This window comes from Pimephales promelas, chromosome 1, assembly GCF_988280905.1.
Source record: "Pimephales promelas chromosome 1, fPimPro1.hap1.1, whole genome shotgun sequence".
In the NCBI taxonomy this organism is placed as follows: Eukaryota; Metazoa; Chordata; class Actinopteri; order Cypriniformes; family Leuciscidae; genus Pimephales; species Pimephales promelas.
The window spans coordinates 48,250,518-48,269,963 of NC_142769.1; the positions used below are offsets into that span (position 1 = coordinate 48,250,518).

The following is a 19,446-nucleotide window of genomic DNA, read 5'->3' on the forward strand; positions in this document are numbered from 1 at the left end:
GTACGTGCGGAAATGCGTAGGAGGAAATGCGATGCTACCAAGCCGACCAATCACAGATCTTGCAGTCCTCGTTATCGCGACGTGTATCTATATTTTTGAGGAGGTGTGCGTCAGGCTACGGCGAAGGGTATGCGGTATGGTATGCATCTGTGCGTATGCTACGCCGCACCTACTGCGTGCACTTCTACACGCAGAATTATATTATGGGTGGGAAATGCGCGTACAAATGGTGACACAAAAGTGTGGGAAATTTGATGTAGTATGCACTCCAGGTGGCTAGGTGGCGATGTGAAGCACTACAACAACACCAAGTCCGCGCGTCTGCGTACAACCTTCACTGTCAAGCAGACTTTTGCGTTTTTACCCTTTACACGGGAACGCGGCGATGGAGCGTTTTTAAGATTTCCACTCTGGAGGGTGGTTTCATTTTTTTTTTTTTTGCGTTTTTAAGCCCCAAAAAACGCCGTCGCAGTGTAAACGAAAGGCACATCCGATAAAATATTTGTACCCGCGAGCGTTCTTGTGTAAACAGGCCCTTAAATTTTGAGTGAACTATCCCTTTAATTCTTTTATTAAAGGGATAGGCATTTTAAAAACGATGAGTTGCTTGCAAAGAGGTTGTTAATTAAGGACAGAGCAGTGCAAACTATATTAGATCTGACATGCTGACGCACGGTATTTGTCATTTGTGTAACAAATGGGGTTTTTCCCCCTTACATAACTCTACAAAGGACTCTGATAACACCAGCGTTCCCTGACAAACACTCTCTCTTCTCTGAAGTCTATTGGCCGAGAGTCAAATATTTCACTTCTCGTTGGCGGCCACTTTTCTCCTGTAATAAATCAATACAATGGAAATGATGTAATGCTTAGGCCAACGACACTGAGGACGATTGTAGATGTGGCTTTATTTGGCTTCTGAATTATCTACGTTCCTCTCTCATGAAGATTTCTAGAATAACTTTTATCTTTATTGGATCATGGGAATGGAATTCATGAAAGAAAGCTAAAAATAGCTTGGAACAGCGTCAGTGTATCGGGAGACAGCTTTTTTATGTGTGAGTGTTTCTACTTTATTGCTGAACAATGTAAGCATGGCTTCTTTGCACTAAGTTAGCAGGTTTTCCATCCAGCCTGCTTTTTTGGGTCTCGCAGTGGAACGTTTTCGGCTTCACGTGGATATCCTCTGCTGTCCCCTTTCAAGAGTGTGTGTGTGTGTGTGTGTGTGCTTGAGTCTGATTCGAGGTGACAAAAGGAAAAAAGTTACAGCACAAACAGCTGTTTCTTTATTCTTTCTCCCACGCATTGATCACACACAAATGCATATCTCAGACATCACACACGTGATGTTTATGCATTCGAACAAGATCATACATAAACACCCCTAGCTTTTTGTTTTCAGCTGAATTTAGTCATCCAACCATAGAAATTCTGATCTATATTGAATTTATGCACTAAATTGATAATTTCTGGCATTGACCAATTGCAGCTATGTAGGTTTTTTAACGGTTGATGCCAATATCGAAAGCATGTGATTGGGCGATATAATGCAGCTGTACACCACCATCAAAAAGTTTGGGGTCAGTAACTGTTTTCAATATCAGCATAATCAGTGTAATTATTTAGGAACATATGACACTGAAGACTGACGTAATGATGAAAATTCAGCACAGAAGCACTAATTTAATAACGTACCCCACCTGACCTGTTTGACTTAAAGACCTCGACCCCGAACCGCATTAAATCTACTACACCAGGCAGACAAAAATGATTTATTTTCTCATGTAACACAAGCACTCAATCCAACATTAGGCATTCTTGATGCATTTTATAGACTTGCAGCCCAACATGGTAATAATTAACAGGAAAAAATAGAGTTCAGATGCAAAAGCCTCTAAATGCCATTTGAAATTTTCTTCTTTAATGATGATTTTTATCAAACTTGTATATTTAAGTTCAGTAATTTCACTTAAATAACAATTAATAGGTATTTATCATTGCCATTTAATCACTGAACTTAAATATACAAGCTTGATAAAAATTATCATTCTAGAAGAAAATTTCAAATGGCACTTAGAGGCTTTTGCATCTGAACTCTTCAAAAGATGAGAAAGTGCATCTGTCGTGTAAACGATACACAACTTTTGCCTACATCATGTCAACAATCTGTTTATCTACTATGAACAAATGTCCATAAATCATACCATAGGCTATATGGTATAGAGATGCTTGGAGGTCTCCATAAATTGAAAGAACATCAAATGTGAGGCTTTATAATACGGGCAATATTTAAGCGTATTCACTCTGATATAAAGTGTGAATTAAGGTTTTGTCTTTGCACGTGGCTGTTGGTCCTCTTAGCAGCATGAAAAATAAAACTCTTATTCAAGTTGCGAGCAAAGAGCGCTGCCTTTATAATGGCTGACGCTGTCAATCACTTCAGTTTCAGCACGACTGGCTACGATGCTACAAATCTTGTTGTAATTGGGAACATTTGACGGTCTTCAGACTGTGAACACAAATAAGCTTGGGAATGTTTGAAAGCAGCTGCCAATCAGCGAGTACCGAATTGAGTCGAAATATTCTTAGTTATTGGACCCGCAGCCAGCTAATCTGGACCAGCATATGACAACTGAAATATTATTCCACCCGTTACCTCAAATATTAGTGGTTCACCCGCATGCAGGACCGATAACACGACTACTACAGCAAGTTTGTGCCACCAGTCGTCGGTCTAATGAAAGAAGTATCTGCCAGATGGTGCTAATTTAACTGACTGGCCTTTTTGACAAGTAGTCCATTCAACTACTTTTTGACTTTTCCTGCATTTTCTGGATGGTTTTTGACAGAAATGTTGAGTTAAATGTTACTTTAGGCCAGCTTGCGCCAGCTCAAACCCTCTTTTGCCATTAAAAAAAACGACTTTCAGGATTTACTAAAGAAAACTTTAAAAAGAAAAGAGAAAAAATGGTGCCTGACCTTATTGCGTTTGCATTTGTTGAAGTTTCCCTTTCAGATGCAACATTGATGGGAGGAGGATATTTAAATGAATGGTGCAAGATGATTTACTAAGGTTTGTGCTAGTCAATTTCTGCCATTTAACTAGCTTGGGAAAACCCAGACAACTTCCGGCAAATTTAGATTTGCTCTGAAAGTTAAGCCCCTTTCACACAGCGCGTTGATCCCGGGAAATTGCCAGAACGCCTTCTGTGTGAACGCAAACACGACCCGCGATTGATACCGGCATCGATGCCGGGTTGGGGACCTGCTAACATTGCCGGAATCAGTCCCGGAACAAAAGCCAGGACCAATGCAGTAAGGGGTGTGTCATAGTGATGACGCTCGTGCCATCGCGCGACTCTGTTGCTCTTAGAAAAAAGTTTGCGTTCGTCATCAACGAAGAAAGGACGAACAAATGTCTGGAAACTGGAGCGAAGCAGAGACCAGGAGATCCTCACTATCCACGCTGAAGCTGAGGAACGGTATGTTTTCGACGCGTACGTTACACGTCTCATCCTGACGTCATGTGTCTTTCCGGGATCTTTACAGGTTGAGTGTGAATGCACTCACAGATCCCGGCAAATCACTGGCAGTGTGAATGAACCGAAAGCAAACAATCCCGGGACAAATGCCGGGTCACATTATCTGTGTATAGATACTGTGTATCTGTCGAAATCGCGGTACCAATCTGAAACGTTGCGGCGGGCTTTACACGATGACGACAGCGCTGGGATTTTGTGGCAGATTTTGTAGCCTACATTACAAAGATGGATGCCGCCGTTGAACATCACTCGTTCGAATCAGCTATCACGTCTGTTTTAAAGGGTTAGTTCACCCAAAAATGAAAATTCTGTCAGTATTTACTCACCCTCATGTTGTTCCAACCTCGTAAGACCTTCGTTCATCTTCGGAACACAAATTAAGATATTTAAGATATTAACATCGCTCCTGCATACAGTCCATAGGCTTCTTGAGGGACTGGCTCTTGCTGGCCTCAAAAAGTCATTAAAGACATCGTTAAAATAGTCCAAGTGACTACAGGGGCTCAATCTTAAGTTTATCAAACGACGAGAACACTTTTGTGCGCAAAAAAACAACAAAAATAACGACTTTATTTCAACTATTCACTTCCTTCTCCATGAGCCTGTAAGTCAGTTAACGTAGTGTGATTGCGTAGAGCTACGTCACACGTAGGCTCACTATTGGCCGACGCTGGTCATGTGTGTGTGATGCGTGTGACGTACAATAACAGAAGCTTACGCTATTAAACTAGTAACCTGACTCGCGCAGAGGGAGAAATAAACGAATAGTTGAAATAAAGTCGTTATTTTTGTTGTTTTTTTGCGCACAAAAGTGTTCTCGTCGTTTGATAAACTTAAGATTGAGCCCCTGTAGTCACTTGGACTATTTTAACGATGTCTTTAATGACTTTTCGAGGACAGCAAGAGCCAGTCCCTCAAGAAGCCTATGGACTGTATCCAGGAGCGATCTTAATATCTTAAATATCTTAATTTGTGTTCCGAAGATGAACGAAGGTCTTACGGGGTTGGAACAACATGAGGGTGAGTAAATACTGACAGAATTTTCATTTTTGGGTGAACTAACCCTTTAAGCGATTTGAACGTTTACTTTTTGTTAAAAACCAGGCAAAGAACAACACTCGGAGATGTTTCTCCGCCGCTCTGCATACGTCATCTCCTTCATCGCTCTGATTGGTTTTTAGGTCTACCCGCGACGTCCGTTGTTAACGCCCCTCTGGAAATGATTTGTCTATGACGATTTGCCAGACCATAACTGAGAATGCTCTGGTTTTAACCAGGCTACCATTTAACGGCCAATAAAAGCATAAACCAGACAGTAGTTTGCGCTGCTCTTGGTAGATCGCGTTGGTCATTATTGAAGTGATCTGCTTCGTCTGTGTTTTTTAATTTGCTCTCAGTAGATCACGTGCAGGACTTTCTTTTCCAGTCAACTTTTTTTTTATTGCACTGTAACGCTAATTTGTCCTGTTTAAGCCTAGTTCACACTACGTGATTTTAAGCCCGATTTGCAAATCGTTGAGTCGCCGGCAAGTCAGGGTGTTATCGCGTGCAAATCGCGGGTGATTAGCGGACGATTAACGCTCGCCAATCCGATAGTGTGAAAGAGCCAACAACGCATCAAAGACAGCTCGCAGACACCTCGCAGACAGGTCACCGAGCTCAGAAAAATATCTAGCATGCTAGATACCTCGAGCAGTCGCGCGACTCAATCTCAGTGATGTCGTGAGTACAGCCAATCATAGCAACGCATGGGTTGAGGACACCAGGTAAATCTTACTTTTTCTTTTTTGCATTTTTTTTTCTCAGAGCAGATTGTCGAGCAAACAGTGTGCAGCACTAGTTTCTGTCTGACGTCCATATTCGCGTGTTGTGTTCTTCTCTGCAGTTTCGCGTCATTTCTGGTTCGTTTTATTGCGTGGTTTTTCGTGACAAAACATGGTTTCTAGACCAGATAGAATCGTGTTGTTGTCAACTCGTTATTTGTTTGATTATTTTCAGGATTAAGACCGTACTATAGTACTGAAACAGCTCTCATTGAGTCACAAATGATTTGCTCTTATCATCCGATCGTGGTTGTATCTCTATGTAGTGCGTTGTTAACTCGTGTAGTGAGTTACCTCCTGTTGTGGATCAATCACGTTGTGTTGTGTGGTGTGAACAGCTAAACAACTTGAAAACTCATGATTTCACTGAGAGCAAGTCATGTAGTGTAAACTGCACAGTTCAGCCCGACATTTTAAAATCATGTAGTGTGAACTAGGCTTTAGTAGGCTAAATCTGGCCCATAGTGGTTCGCCAAACATGCATGTAAGTGTACAACTTTTTGTATGATGGGAATCTGCAAAAAAAAACGTTCTGGTGCAGATTCATGATGCACTCGGATTCTGAGTTCACAGAAATATTGGAAGGGAATGAGAGAATGAAATATAGTAAATGGATCCCTTCCGCTTTCCGATCCCTCTATCTGACACACAGGGAGGGAAGGATGGTGAGAACGAGGCTGAGAGAGAGAGAGAGGTGACAGGGGACGGGGGGAGGGGCTGTTTAGAGAGAGATGTGAAAAAAAAAATAAGAGAGGCAGGCTGGCCTATAGCGGGGGTTGGGCTTAAGCGCTGTGTGTGTGTGTGTGTGTGTGAGAGAGAGAGAGAGAGACCAGCTCCTTTCCTCTCTTTGTTTGACTACTGAGTGGAAAAAAAGCAGATAGAAAGAGTGTGAGTGAGTGAGAGAGAGAGTGAGAGAGAGAGAGGAGAAGGACTGAGGGAGGAAAGCAAAGAGAAGGAGAACGAGGGAGACACACTTTTTTTATTTGGCTAAAATAAGAGGGAATTCTGTTTTGTTTGGAGCTGGAATTCTGCATCCTCTTCACTGTGTCAGCTTTTGCATGGTGTGTTTTTGTTTGCAAGCCCTGCTGCCGGTGTGTGTGTGCGTGAGTGTGTGTGTGTGTGTGTGTGAGGGGGGCAGGTAGTCAAGCCTGCAGCTGGTTAAAGGGAAAATAAGAGCCGAGATTTTACCGAACAGACCGAACGAGCAGCTCTCAGTGTGGGATTACCTCAGAGACACAGGGAATAACGTTGGGAAACACGGTAAGACATGCAGCTTCCTCTATCCAGTTTCTTTGTGCTTCCAGCAGGGCATTTAAACTGAACTCGTGAAAGTATCCGGCTGCGTTTGGACAGCTCAGCAGAATAAAAACACACGCTAGAGAAAGTTGCGCTGCTTTTTCAAACCGGATTGCTGCACAAAGGAAGCTTGTTGTATAAGTCCGGCTCGCTCTGTTTATGTCACACACACACAAAAAGAAAAGATAAAACAGAAATGCCTGTTCTATTCCCAGGGTCTCCTTCCCTTACATCAATATAGGTGTATAGCTGATATTTCCGGACATGATTTCTCTTCTGTTAGTGACTCTTTGTTGAGTTAGTGTGATTGTTTTGCAGGTGTGTGTGTTGTCTGTTGTGGTCTAGGGAAGTGGTGGTTGGTTATGGATAATGTGTTAGTTGAGAACTAGAGTAAAACCCCAGCGGCGTGAGTGTGTGAACCACCGCTTCCTCCTAGCTGTGTGTCCGTCTCACACAACCCACATCCATTACCGGCATCCTGGAGTGTTTCGATCAATCAAGAGTCATTGTGTGTATGCCTGTGTGTGTGTGTGTGTTGCTGGGTGTGTATCTGCTGGCTCCACCCCTCATTAAAGCTCTCCATTAAGATAAAGAAACACAAAACATTGCCGGAAGAGCACACTTCATCATTGTCATCAGGAGATCTGTAAAACAATCTCACATCTTCATCTGTCAGTATTCGGTTTCTCCATTCCTCAATGGTTCTCCACCGGAAGAACATCCTCTCTCTCTCTCTCTCTCTCTCTCTCTCTCTCTCTCTCTTTCTCTCTCTCTCTCTATATCTCCAGCAAATTGTGACTGTCTGCCCTGAAACGCATTTGGCGTGGCTTCACCGGTGCCTGTTTTCATCAGCGCGTGTGTGTCGCCCTGGGGTCGCTTTGCTTTTAGCCTACATTGGTGTTTGAGTTGCACTAGCTGCAGTTCAAGCCGAGCACAATACAACTCTGTTAGCATTAGTGGTGTGAGGACTGTTATTACCCACAATGCCATGGTGATTAGCAGCGTGCTAATCTATTCATTAGCTGCTAATCTAATTGTCAGCACTGTTAATGACTGGGCTGTCCGTGTATTTCTTAAGTAGTTTTGATCAGTCGTTCATGTCAAAACACTGTTGTTAGGCCTGGCTAACTTGACGTTCGCCATCACTGTCAATCATAAACAAATCGAAAAATTAAATGAAGACAAAAAAAATCTGAAAGTTTTGCATTTGCAGTAATGTAATGTTAACTAATTGCTATGGTATTTTGGCTGAAACCATGCCCTCATATTTGGTACCCGGATGAAAACCCGGCCTAAAGATGGTTTGCTGGTCTTATCTGGTTTAAGTGGGTTTCCTAGTCTGGAATTTAGCCAATTTAGCTTAGACTTCCCAGTCTGACCAGCGGAAGTGCCTCTAAAACCAGACTGGGAGACCATCAAATCATCTTAGACTGATTTAGGAGGTAGTTTTTTCCCCAAATGTATGTCCTGATCATGTTGGCTTTGACTCAGTCTCTATTATAAGCTCTCTCTTTATCACTCCCTGTGATGGGCGTTTGTTCTTCTGCAGATGTGGTGAGGGTGTGTGTGTGTGTGTGTGTGTGTCCTGAACCCCACCCCCCAGGACAGGCCTGGCTGAACGGGGGATTGTGCATTCATTGGAATGGAGAGAGAGAGAGAGAGAAGGGAGGTAGGAATGATTGAGTGGGCTGCCTGGAGAAGAAAAGGAGAGGGGGATGGGGGAGGGGAAATGTTGCTTGGCTGGTGTTTTGCTCTTTGGTTGAAGGAGGAGAGGGGGAGGTGGTTAAGGTATAGACACCCAGCTGGTTAGTTTGAGAAAAAGAGATGCACAAACATCATGGGATTGGAAGATGTACAGAATTCTGAGATCAAGTCGTATTATGTGCTTGAGAGAGAGAGAGAGAGAGAGAGAGAGAGCACAAACACCATGTGATAGGAAGGAACTATTGCTTATATGCTTATAAACACTGACATGCATAGAATTAACCTGATTACTAGTCAGTGCATTGGAACTTCATAAAATAACCTCATCTATCTATCCATTCATCCATCCAATCTGTAGTTCTATCTCTAGAATAAAATTTAAAGGCCCGTACACACAGGGACGAATATCGGCACACATTATTCGCCGGCGTTTTTTCAATGCGTTTTTTGTGTTCACACCCAAGCGATTTGCAAAAATGAACATGCAAATTCATTCTCTGACATTAGATGGCGCCCATTTGCTCTGCAATACCACTCCATATCAGTTCTCTTTTATCGAGATTTTTGTAGTCGCCGTCGCGTTTGTCATATAGTTATTTATGTCCCGACACCAACGAGACCAGCAGCTCTGCATTCATCTTGCCTAGCATCTTCCTCGTCTTATTTCTTCCCGGCAGTGTAGACGGCGACGCTACTCGCCATATATCTTCTTCGCTGTTACGTATGTGTGCTCGGCAAGACCGTTTTGCGTTTGAGCGCCCCCAAGTTGTATTTTACTGTAACTTCAGAAGCTCTAAACACGTGAGCAAAAGCGTCAATCTCATTGGTCGGATAGTTTTTGACGCGGCGGTCAAACTAAAAAACCAACGCATTCTCATCCTTTAGTGTCATATAGAACGCTATATGACAAAACGGCGCTATACTACGCACATGGCAACCGTTATCGTTAATATTACACGCGCTGTGATGGGTAGGTTTAGGTGTGGGGTAGGGTAGTCTCATATTACACTAAAGGATTTATGATCTTGGGTTTGCGTGTAGTATAGCGCCGTTTTGTCATATAGCGTTCTGTGTGACGCTAAAGGATCAGAACGGGCTGAAAAAAACAAACCCGAGGTGTTTTTAAAACAATTACGGTTTTACGCGTTGGTGTGCACACTCACATTGGCACCCTTTGTTTGTCACAAGGCGTTAAACGTCGTTGAATATCACGCGTGAAATTCGTACCGGTGTGAACAGGCCTTAACTCTACTGTCATGTGTTCTTAATTATACTGTAGCAGTGTAAATAATTGTTTGTCATGGCAGTTTCTGCTTCTGTGAATCGTGTTAGGATAGCGAGAGTGGTGTCTTGGTGAGATCATTTTTGATTTGTTTTGTTTAGTAAAGTTTGATAGGAGGATAGATGTGAAGAAAATATCTGTCCCCCCTTCTGTCTCTGTTTTCTCAGAGTTGGGAATGTTTTCTCTCTCCTCACACACACACACTCTCATAAATTCCTTATTATCGTCAGCGTGCAACTTGATCACTCCAACTACACACCTGTGTTTCTACGCCTCCTTTGTCTCGCTTGAGTCCCCTGGGAATGAGGTGGTACTGACATGCACATGCATACACTCTCCTGAGTAAACAACTAAAGATGCTTTTCCTGGAATATAGAGTTAATTTATATTTAACATCATCTTTGGTCTCTAGCATCAATGCTACAGTGTTTTTTTTTTTTCTTTTTATTCGAAAAAATGTGATGCTGGTATCCAGGCAAATTTATTCTATATTATCATGTAGTGTGTATGGAGTGTTAATATGGGAATTAACACAAAAAACACACACGTAAATCTTATAGCTAAACACAAACAAATTGAGTGACGTGAAGTTTAACCCATGATTTGGTCTCAAATCACAAATCTACATACCTCATAACTTCCACACTCAATTTCATCTATGTTTAACACAGTCTCTCATGTCTTAAGTGAAAATATCCAGTTGAGAAATTAAACGGATGCGTGTCGTTATATTGGGTCTTAAAGTGACAGCAGCCTAATAAACCTGAGTCAGCAATGTTAATCAAACAACAGAAAACACAGAGAAAATCACTTTTGTTGCTTTAACAAAGACTAATTCAATTTGATTTATTCATGCAGTGTTATTTTACATTTGATCATTCAATTTCTCTACCTGAATACTTTTAGATTTACCTGAAAAGCAAAATATCACAATGTCAGTTTTTTTTCTAATATCGTGACACTATTTCAAACACCTGTTTCAGTGGAAACCATGTGAAATAATCAAACACCCCAAAATCTAGATCTCTGCAAAGTGCATTTTGGGGTGTGACCCTTCTGTGACCCCTGGGAGTGATCGATGGGCGTTTTGCATTACTTAAATGGAGTCATGTGACTGAACGATAGGGTTACACCATCAATGGATGAAATGGCACCCGGCCAATCGATGGCCGAGATCATAGTGATATGGAGAGAGGAAAAAGGTCATCTCAGGGTCAAAAGTGTGTATTTGAGCTTGCTTTCTGTCCCCATTTCTTCATTGTTCTGTCATCACACTTTTTTTCATCTCTCTTTCCATCCTCTGTAATACCATTAAGTGCGCGCCGTCCTTCTAACCCAGTTCTCCACTGAGCTTTGACCTCTTGTGTAAGGTGTGTACGCTTGTGTGAGAGAGATTTTAACTGTACTCTGACCTGTTGTGTAAGGTCTGTAGTCTAAGGTGTGTGTGTGTGAGAGGAGTGCGATAAGAACTGGAGCCGTTCAGGCTGCACAAGAGTGAGTATCTCTGCAGGTCTGTACGAGATTTAGTGCCTTTCTCTTGACTGTGATTTGTGTATATGTGTGTTTGCTCTGCCTCTCCTGCATTTCACACTCCAGCAACCCGATCCATTTCCTCTAGATGAGGTAGCCTGTATAGACGACCCCCGTGTGTGTCTTGTTGCAGTCAAAGCCATTGTTGATGTAATTGATTTCTCACTGCTCTTGTTTCTGTAGTGTGACGAGTGCTAATTCAACTAGCTTAAAGGGTGTGTGTTTATGAATGAGTATTGGTTTTGTAGATGAATTTGAATGTGTCTTTCTGACATGTAATAAATTGGCCATACTCCTGCCCTTAGTTTCCAGTTCACCTGCGTGAAAATGATTAAGCCACGCAAGCGTTTGACTAGCACGTTTCCAACACGGTGTCTCATTAAAGATTTCCTTCTGCGCTCAAATTCTTGAATACTTGGCTTTTTTAATTCAGTTTACTAAACTCTTATGCATCCTAAATCCTCTAAATCCTTTGCATCCTAAATCAAATACTATGTAAAAACAGTAGGCGAATGGTCTACTACTTCCAGCAAGATCCTGGAGTGTGTATTCGATAGTACGGGTGTCACAATTCTCCAAATCCTCGATTCGGTTACATTTTCGATTCTAAGGTCACAGTTCGATTCTCAATTTTTATCAATCGGCCAATCAGGATGCTCTCTATCTTACATGTGCTTCATGAGACACACACGCAAGGTCTCTCGCTCTCTCCCTCTGGTATTGCCGTGCGCGCAATACGGTTTGGAGCACAGTTTTTTTCTGTCTCGGTATGCACTATCAATATGCGGGAGGCTCCCAGAACTTCCTTGAGACTTGGGATGTCTGCAAACTGTAGCTTTTTTGAAGCGCGAAAGTTGTCAACATTACTCACTGGTAATCCAAAAAAACTTCCACTCCTGCGACTTCAATAAAAGAGGAAGTTCTGTCGATGAGTCTCCTGCATATGCAGTTGCCATGCTATCTTTTGAATGGCTATAGCTAAAGCCCCTTTCACACAGCGCGTTGATCCCGGGAAATTGCCAGAACGCCTTCTGTGTGAACGCAAACACGACCCGGGATTGATACCGGCATCGATGCCTGGTTGGGGACCTACTAACATTGCCGGAATCAGTCCCGGAACGCGCGCTGTGTGAACAAACGCCAGGACCAATGCCGTAAGGGGTGTGTCATAGTGATGACGCTCGTGCCATCGTGCGACTCTGTTGCTCTGAGAAGAAAGTTTGTGTTCATCATCAACAAAGAAAGGACGAACAAATACCTGCAAACTGGAGGGAAGCAGAGACCAGGAGATCCTCACTATCCGTGCTGAAGCTGAGATCGTTCACCAGCTTTGTGGAACGGTATGTTTTCAACGCGTACGTTACACGTCTCATCCTGATGTCATGTGTCTTTCCGGGATATTTACGGGTTGTGTGTGAACGCACTCCCAGTTCCCGGCAATCACTGGCAGTGTGAATGAACTAAAATCAAACAATCCTGGGACAAATGCCGGGTCACATTATCCGTGTATTTTCCGGAATCTCTGTGTGAAAGGGGCTTCCCAGACAGCAAACTGACATTTAATCAACGTGGAAACGACGTCTCTCATGACATCGAAACAACGTTGATCTGGCATTGTTTTTCTCATCGAATTAACGTTGAACCAACGTCAGACGCGGCATTCTTCAAAGCTAAATGAAAATTGGTAATTGGGTTGCAATTGGTTTGTTTTCCTAACGTTGAAACAACGTTGATTTCATGTTGATTTTCCGTTAGTTTTGAAGAATGACGCGTCTGACGTTGGTTCAACGTTAATTCAATGAGCAAAACAATGCCAGATCAACGTTGTTTCGATGTCATTTTTCCACGTAGATTCAATGTCAGTTTGCTATCTGGGTTAAGTTAGAGGTGCTTGACCATAGACTCGCAGCACTTCAACACCCCGCGTTTTTTTTTTCCGCTTGGCAAGCCGAACGGACGTGACATGGTACTGTGCACAAAGTACTGTAATGCAACGTACTTTCGCATCACATGTCTAGCAATGCAGCAGTAGGTGATGCTCACTTGACATTTCAGTTCTTTGCTATTACGAGTTTTAATATTTGCATGTGTTTTTAAAGCCTTGCCAGTTAAACTTTTTAGTTGCACGCTATTTTGAAATAAGCTTTTCTGAGTGTGAATCGCACGCATACTAAAAGTCTGTCACAGTGCGAGTACTGAACTAAGTTCTCTTCTGTGTCTTAAGGTTCTTTCACACTGGATGCGATTTTGAGTCACGAATAATTCGTGTGATGGTTTTATTTTGTGATCAGCTGTTTGTGTAATGAGTGCTTCCACACCAAACGTGAATCTGCTGCGGCGAAAAAACGACTAACTTTTTCTGCTTCGATGTCGATATTTTTTTTACATTTGCAGCGACAGAAACGGCTTCAGCCAATCACATACAGGGAAACGAAGGTCCCTTTCAATCCGATCGAAATTTCGTTCGGATCGAGCCCAAACGGTTTACAAGAAGGCTTTTCGGTCCAATTGACAGTTCAATCTGATTACTAACGGATTGTTTAACGTTATTTGATTGCATGTAGACGTAGCCCCTTATGATTTTAAGAGGATGGCTCACCTTAAGCAGACTGCCAGACGCTGCTCCGGATCGATTGGTTCCCTGAAGTTTGTGGTTTGTCTCGTTAGATGCGGTGTCACTGTCTGAACAACCTCAAATTATTCCACAGACACCGAAAGTAAGTTTGGAACCAACCATGATAAAGTTTTAACTACTCTACAAGGTTAGCGTACTCCCCTTCCGACTCTCTGTACTTTAAGATTGGTTGCACCCAAAACCTTCTTTTCTGTCTTTTAAATAAAATGAAAAGCACGTCTTCACTGGATGATGATGATGAAGTGTCCATGTTTTCTTAGCTATCGGCGCAAAAGTTTGGGAATGTTGAAGCTCTAAACGTTGCGCATTCGTGCCGCGGGTGATGTGAGTGGTTTTGACGCGAACTATTTGCTTTTTTGTTTCGTTTTTTGGTTACGCGTCTATTGTAAAAGGACTTTTTCTCTGTTTAAGCTATCAAATACACACAAGGTTTGCATAAACACAGTCAGTTAAGTCTTATGTGAATGCAAACAGTTTTTACGTGCCTTTACTGTAGCCTGTATCAGATCCGTGCATTTGGTCTTAAAGTGACGGCAGCTTAATAAACCTATGTTATCTACAGTATGTCATTTAATGTTGATCAAACAACAAAATACACGGGGAAAATCACTTACCTTCACCTGAAAATCACCTTTTCATTGCCTGCCGACTTAAAACTGTTTGGTTTGCTGCTTCCAAGACTCTACTCATTCCCACTATTTTGACAAACTAATAATTGGCCATTAGTTACTGTTTAGCCCTGATAAGTGCCTGAACGCACCCCATGATTTGGAAACTGGGCTCTGTTTTATGGCGTAAGCTGATGTTGTAATGTGATTCTTTGTTCTAAGATCACAATAATACTAATCTGTTTATGGAGACACTTAGAAGCTCTTAGCTTCAAGATGGCATCATGAATAAGAAAGAGAGAGAAAAGAGAGGTGGGTTTGGGGAGTTTAGATGCTGAAAACTGAATCATTCTGTGTGTGTGTGTGTGTGAGGTGGAGTGGACGTGTTACCACCTTCAGTGCGGCAGGTGCGAGATACGAGGAGTGTGTAGAGCTGATCCCATTTGTTTTTAGCAGCAGTATCACAGGGCACTGTGTGGACGTTGCATTCATTGAATGTTTATGTGGAGCCATTTGCTTGCAGCTATAGTGGCGTCCCCTGCTGTGTATGTATGTAAGTGTGTGTGTGTGTGTGAGCATTCGTGTGCTCTGGTTGAGAATAAATAGAACAGCAGTGTGATTTCACACCCCTCCTCCTTTCCTCCCATCCCCCCTCTCTCTCTCTCTCTCTATCTCTCTGTCTCTCTCTCTCTCTCTCTCTCTCTTCAGCATCAGTGCATCTGTGTCATGTCACAGGGTTTGGCCGTCCCAGAGTAACCCCCCTCCCCCTCCCTCTCCCTCACACTAAACGCTTATTCTCTCGCTCTCTATACGTCACCATCTCTCCTTGTATATTTGCACTAACTGTATATATACACACACGCCTCTTTGATATGACGACATCTGTCAAACGTGCATATGTAAAATATATTTAGTTTGTCTTTTGCTGTGTGTTTGTCATCAGCCCTAAACGCATGGATGCATCACATATTTCTGTGTATGTATGTGTATGTACGTGTAGAAGTCGAGAGTGAGCACAAAAGGCTTTTGTGTGTGTGTGTGTGTGTGTGTGTGTGTGTGTGTGTGCAGCCTCAGGCTCCTCCCCCAGGGAGAGATGGACAGGTGTGGAACAGATTGAGTTCTGCCTCATCAACACTGTACACACACACACACACACGAATACACCTGCACGCTCACAATCAGTAATATACACCAACTGAACACAAAGCATGCAAGCCAATTAATGTCCACATACATAAACAAAAAAATACATTTGCATAACGATTGTCTTTAAAATCATAATTTTTGCAATTCTAAACATTTAGTTCCAGTCCTCAAAATTGATTGGCTGAGCAGTGACTCGCATCCCAAGAGTGCATTTCTTCAACTGATTTGTTTAAAACCCAGATTCATTAAAGGGATACGGTTACGGTAAATTCCTGGAAAGGAAACACTTTTCTACTTTGAATCTTTTTCATAGATTCATGTTCTGCGGTGAGGATTGTCAACTGACCCAGAGATGTAATGTCTGCTCTCACATGATATTAAACATGATTTCTTCCTCATTTTCGGAATGAAAACGTCAGAGCGAAACTCCCAGAATCCCCCTCAACATCCCCACACCTCACTGAAAAAGTAGAAATGCTCATTATATTCTTCTCAGTTTGATTTCTCTTCCTCTTTTGAAGACATTATCACTTCATACTTCATCACGTGGCATGTTTTAGATTTGCTGACAGTGTGTTGACTTTGACCATTTCCAAGTGTTTATACGAACACTAATTAGTCAAATTTGAGTACATGTTGCTATATGAAGTGTTGCCTAAGTACAAACGTGAGTATGTGTGTGCGTTACTTGTCGGCCTGTTGTTCTTTGCTTGTGTGTGTGTGGTCTCGTGATGGTTCAGAGACACCATGTGTGGATCATATGTGAGTTTGAGCAATTAAGTGTGCTTTTTTTGTGAATGTGAATTTTATAAACAGATGGACTTGATGAATACACACCTCTAAGCACACACACTCACACAGACATGTAGAATATAAAGTACATATATGCAAGCACACAGTCGTGTAAGTTGATGTTTTGCATACATAAAACATTAAAATAATCAAATATTATCAAGAATCAAATTAAGACACATAAGGGGCAACACATTTTTTACTGACAGTGCTCTTGCGGTTATCCATACTCCAGCACATTTGACGGCGCTAATCTACATTTACATTTATTCATTTAGCTTTTATCCAAAGCGACTTACTATTGCTATATGTCAGAGGTCGCACGCCTCTGGAGCAACTAGGGGTTAAGTGTCTTGCTCAGGGACACGTTGGTGTCTTACAGTGGATTCGAACCCGGGTCTCTCACACCAAAGGCATGTGTCTTATCCACTGCGCCATCACCACCCCATAATATACACATCAAATGAGAACGTACCCAGAACAGCATTGAATATGAATGTTTTCTGCGTCTGAAATCGCGAACTCTCTTTAGTAGGTATTTATTTTAACCCTGCAATCGCTAAAAATAAAAGTATGTTCTATTATAGTATAAGTATGAATGTAATTATTATGAATGTAAAAGGTCTGGACTCCATCGCAGCTTTCATTGGCCAAGGCCATCTGACTGACATGTAAAGCAACCAATGTTTAGAGTCATGTTTAGAGGCATGAAAATGTAACGTCGATGTCCATACAATAACAGACCGGTGTGTAAAACTCTCGGACGTGTTTTAATGAGTATGCCGCGAACTTTACATATTTCACACACTTTTGAAAATCCAGCGTTTAGTTGATCCTGATAAGAGCTCATTGTCACAGTTGTAAACACAACGGCTTTCTTCTTCCATGAGGGGGTTTGGCTTCCCTGCATCGCATTAAAGAAGGCGACACAAACATCTATGGGACGATTCAACCAATCTGAATTCAACCAATCAGCTAACGACTTCAAAACTCCTGAAGTGTTTCCTATTTTAACATCTTACTGTGCATTCACACCAGACACGAATAGCACGTCAAATACGCTTTAACACTGTTGTATGTTGGTTTTCTTTATAATAATAATTCATATAATCTACATATGGAATAAATAACATTCGAGACAAAATGAACATGTCTCGAAATTAAAGTTTTAAGAGATAAAATATTTGATTTGTTGTGCATTAGAAGCACACAAGACATTTAGTCATATTACAAAATAATTTACTGAAGCATCCAGATTGCTCCTGAAGCAACCAGAAGCTCCTGATTGGTTAACGCGGCGCGAATTGATGCCAAAGTTCAGATTTTTCAACTACTAAAAATTGTAGTTGAAAATTTGCGCCAAACGCGTCAATGCACAAATAGCAGTAATTAAATCATTCGCGCTTAACCCGCCAGACGCTCAATTCGCGCGTATTCGCGTCTCCCGCGCCTCATTGGCGCCACAGGAATTTTTTATGTGCGTAACGCATCTTTGCATTGACTTTCAATTGACATTGAAATCACGCGCGCCTGACGTGCTATTCGCGTCTGGTATGAACGCACCATAAGGCTGAGAATAAACTCGTATAGTTTTTTTTTTTTTTTTCATACAATGAAAGCTAATGGTGTCCTTTTCTTATTCCAGAGGTTTTGAACAACGCAAGTTAACGACATGACTAAATGTTGACAAGCTTCTCATTTTTGGATGCCTTCCCAGACAGCAAACTGACATTGAATCAACGTGGAAACGACGTCTCTCATGATGACATCGAAACAACGTTGATCTGGCATTGTTTTGCTCATCGAATTAACGTTGAACCAACGTCAGACGCGGCATTCTTCAAAGCTAAATGAAAATCGAAAATTGGTTTGCTTTCCTAACGTTGAAACAACGTTGATTTCAAGTTGATTTTTCCGTTAGTTTTGAAGAATGACGCGTCTGGTTAATTCGATGAGCAAAACAATGTCAGATCAACGTTGTTTCGACGTTGATTCAATGTCAGTTTGCTATCTGGGTTTAAGGCACATTTATGCCTGAGAAATTATACGATCTAAAAAAATCTATTTGTGAACTGACACTGATTTACAGACTATAAAACATTCCAGCCTAATCTCTGCCTCTGTACGCCCTGATCATGGTAAAACAGCTTTTACAGGTTACAGATGCATGCACAGCCCTAATGGTGTTTTTAACAGAGTAGAAAGCTAGTCACCATTAAACGCTGAAGACTATATTTGCTGTGTTTGGTGTGGCGTATAATGACAGTCTGCACTGTCTGTCTGTGCTAGTCGTCTAGTTCACTTCAGAAATGTTTAACCTGTGAGATTGATAACACAATAAGGTGATCCCTCAGGGTTTAGGATTTGTCTCTGAGTTTGTAATGGAGAAGCTGAAGAAACATGTGTGAGCCTGTTTGTTGATCACCTCAGCATGTTTTTACCTGACTGACTGATGTTGTTGTTGCTGCTGGCTCTGTGTGTGTGTGTGTGTGTCTGTGTGTGCGTGACAGACATTTTTGTCTAGTCTGGCTGTCTGTGGATGTAGATGGAAAGTCGTTTATTGAACTTTGTAAGGGAAAAACAGAAAATGGCTGTTTTGTTGTGGGCTGCTGTCTGTTTCTCCTACTCAAGCTACTGTTATGTGGTCAGTTGTGTGTGTGTGTGTGTGTGTGGTTGAAAGAGACCAATAGAAATGCACCACACCCTCATGAATGACTGACAGATGTTCAAAGACGCTTGAAATATTCATGAGAGAGTTCATATGCGTTCTGAAGGATCCCAGCTTGGCTTTGTTGGTTACTGTTTAGACAATAGCGTGTGTGTGGGAACAGGTTTGCATGTGGGTAATTTTCGCAAACCATACATGGCTGAATCTGACCTTTATATGCGATATGTGGCAAAAGTTCACTAAACCAAATCGTGGTTTCTGCACCCCGCCCACCTCCCTGCACACACCCACACACGACTGATCGCGATCACAACCGCACCAGTTCACGCAGACTAGTGGGAAGAAACCTGATAGACCAAAACAAATGAAATGGACTTGCAGAGGTTTACAGGATCATGATTTGACCTAGTCTCACTGACT

General features: G+C 42.0%; 1 protein-coding gene across 4 annotated transcripts in view; it reads left to right on the forward strand.

Moving 5' to 3' along the window:
- kdm6ba (lysine (K)-specific demethylase 6B, a) overlaps window positions 1-19,446 on the forward strand; it is an 89,753-nt gene that overhangs the window by 29,971 nt on the left and 40,336 nt on the right. Inside the window, exon 1 of one of the 4 annotated variants that reach the window (XM_039658534.2) lies at window positions 6,188-6,625. The exons of the other annotated variants lie outside the window; for them this stretch is intronic. The gene's annotated coding sequence lies outside the window, so the exon portion shown is untranslated. Of the gene's footprint in view, window positions 1-6,187; window positions 6,626-19,446 lie in introns of those variants that run through there. 4 annotated transcript variants of the gene reach the window in all.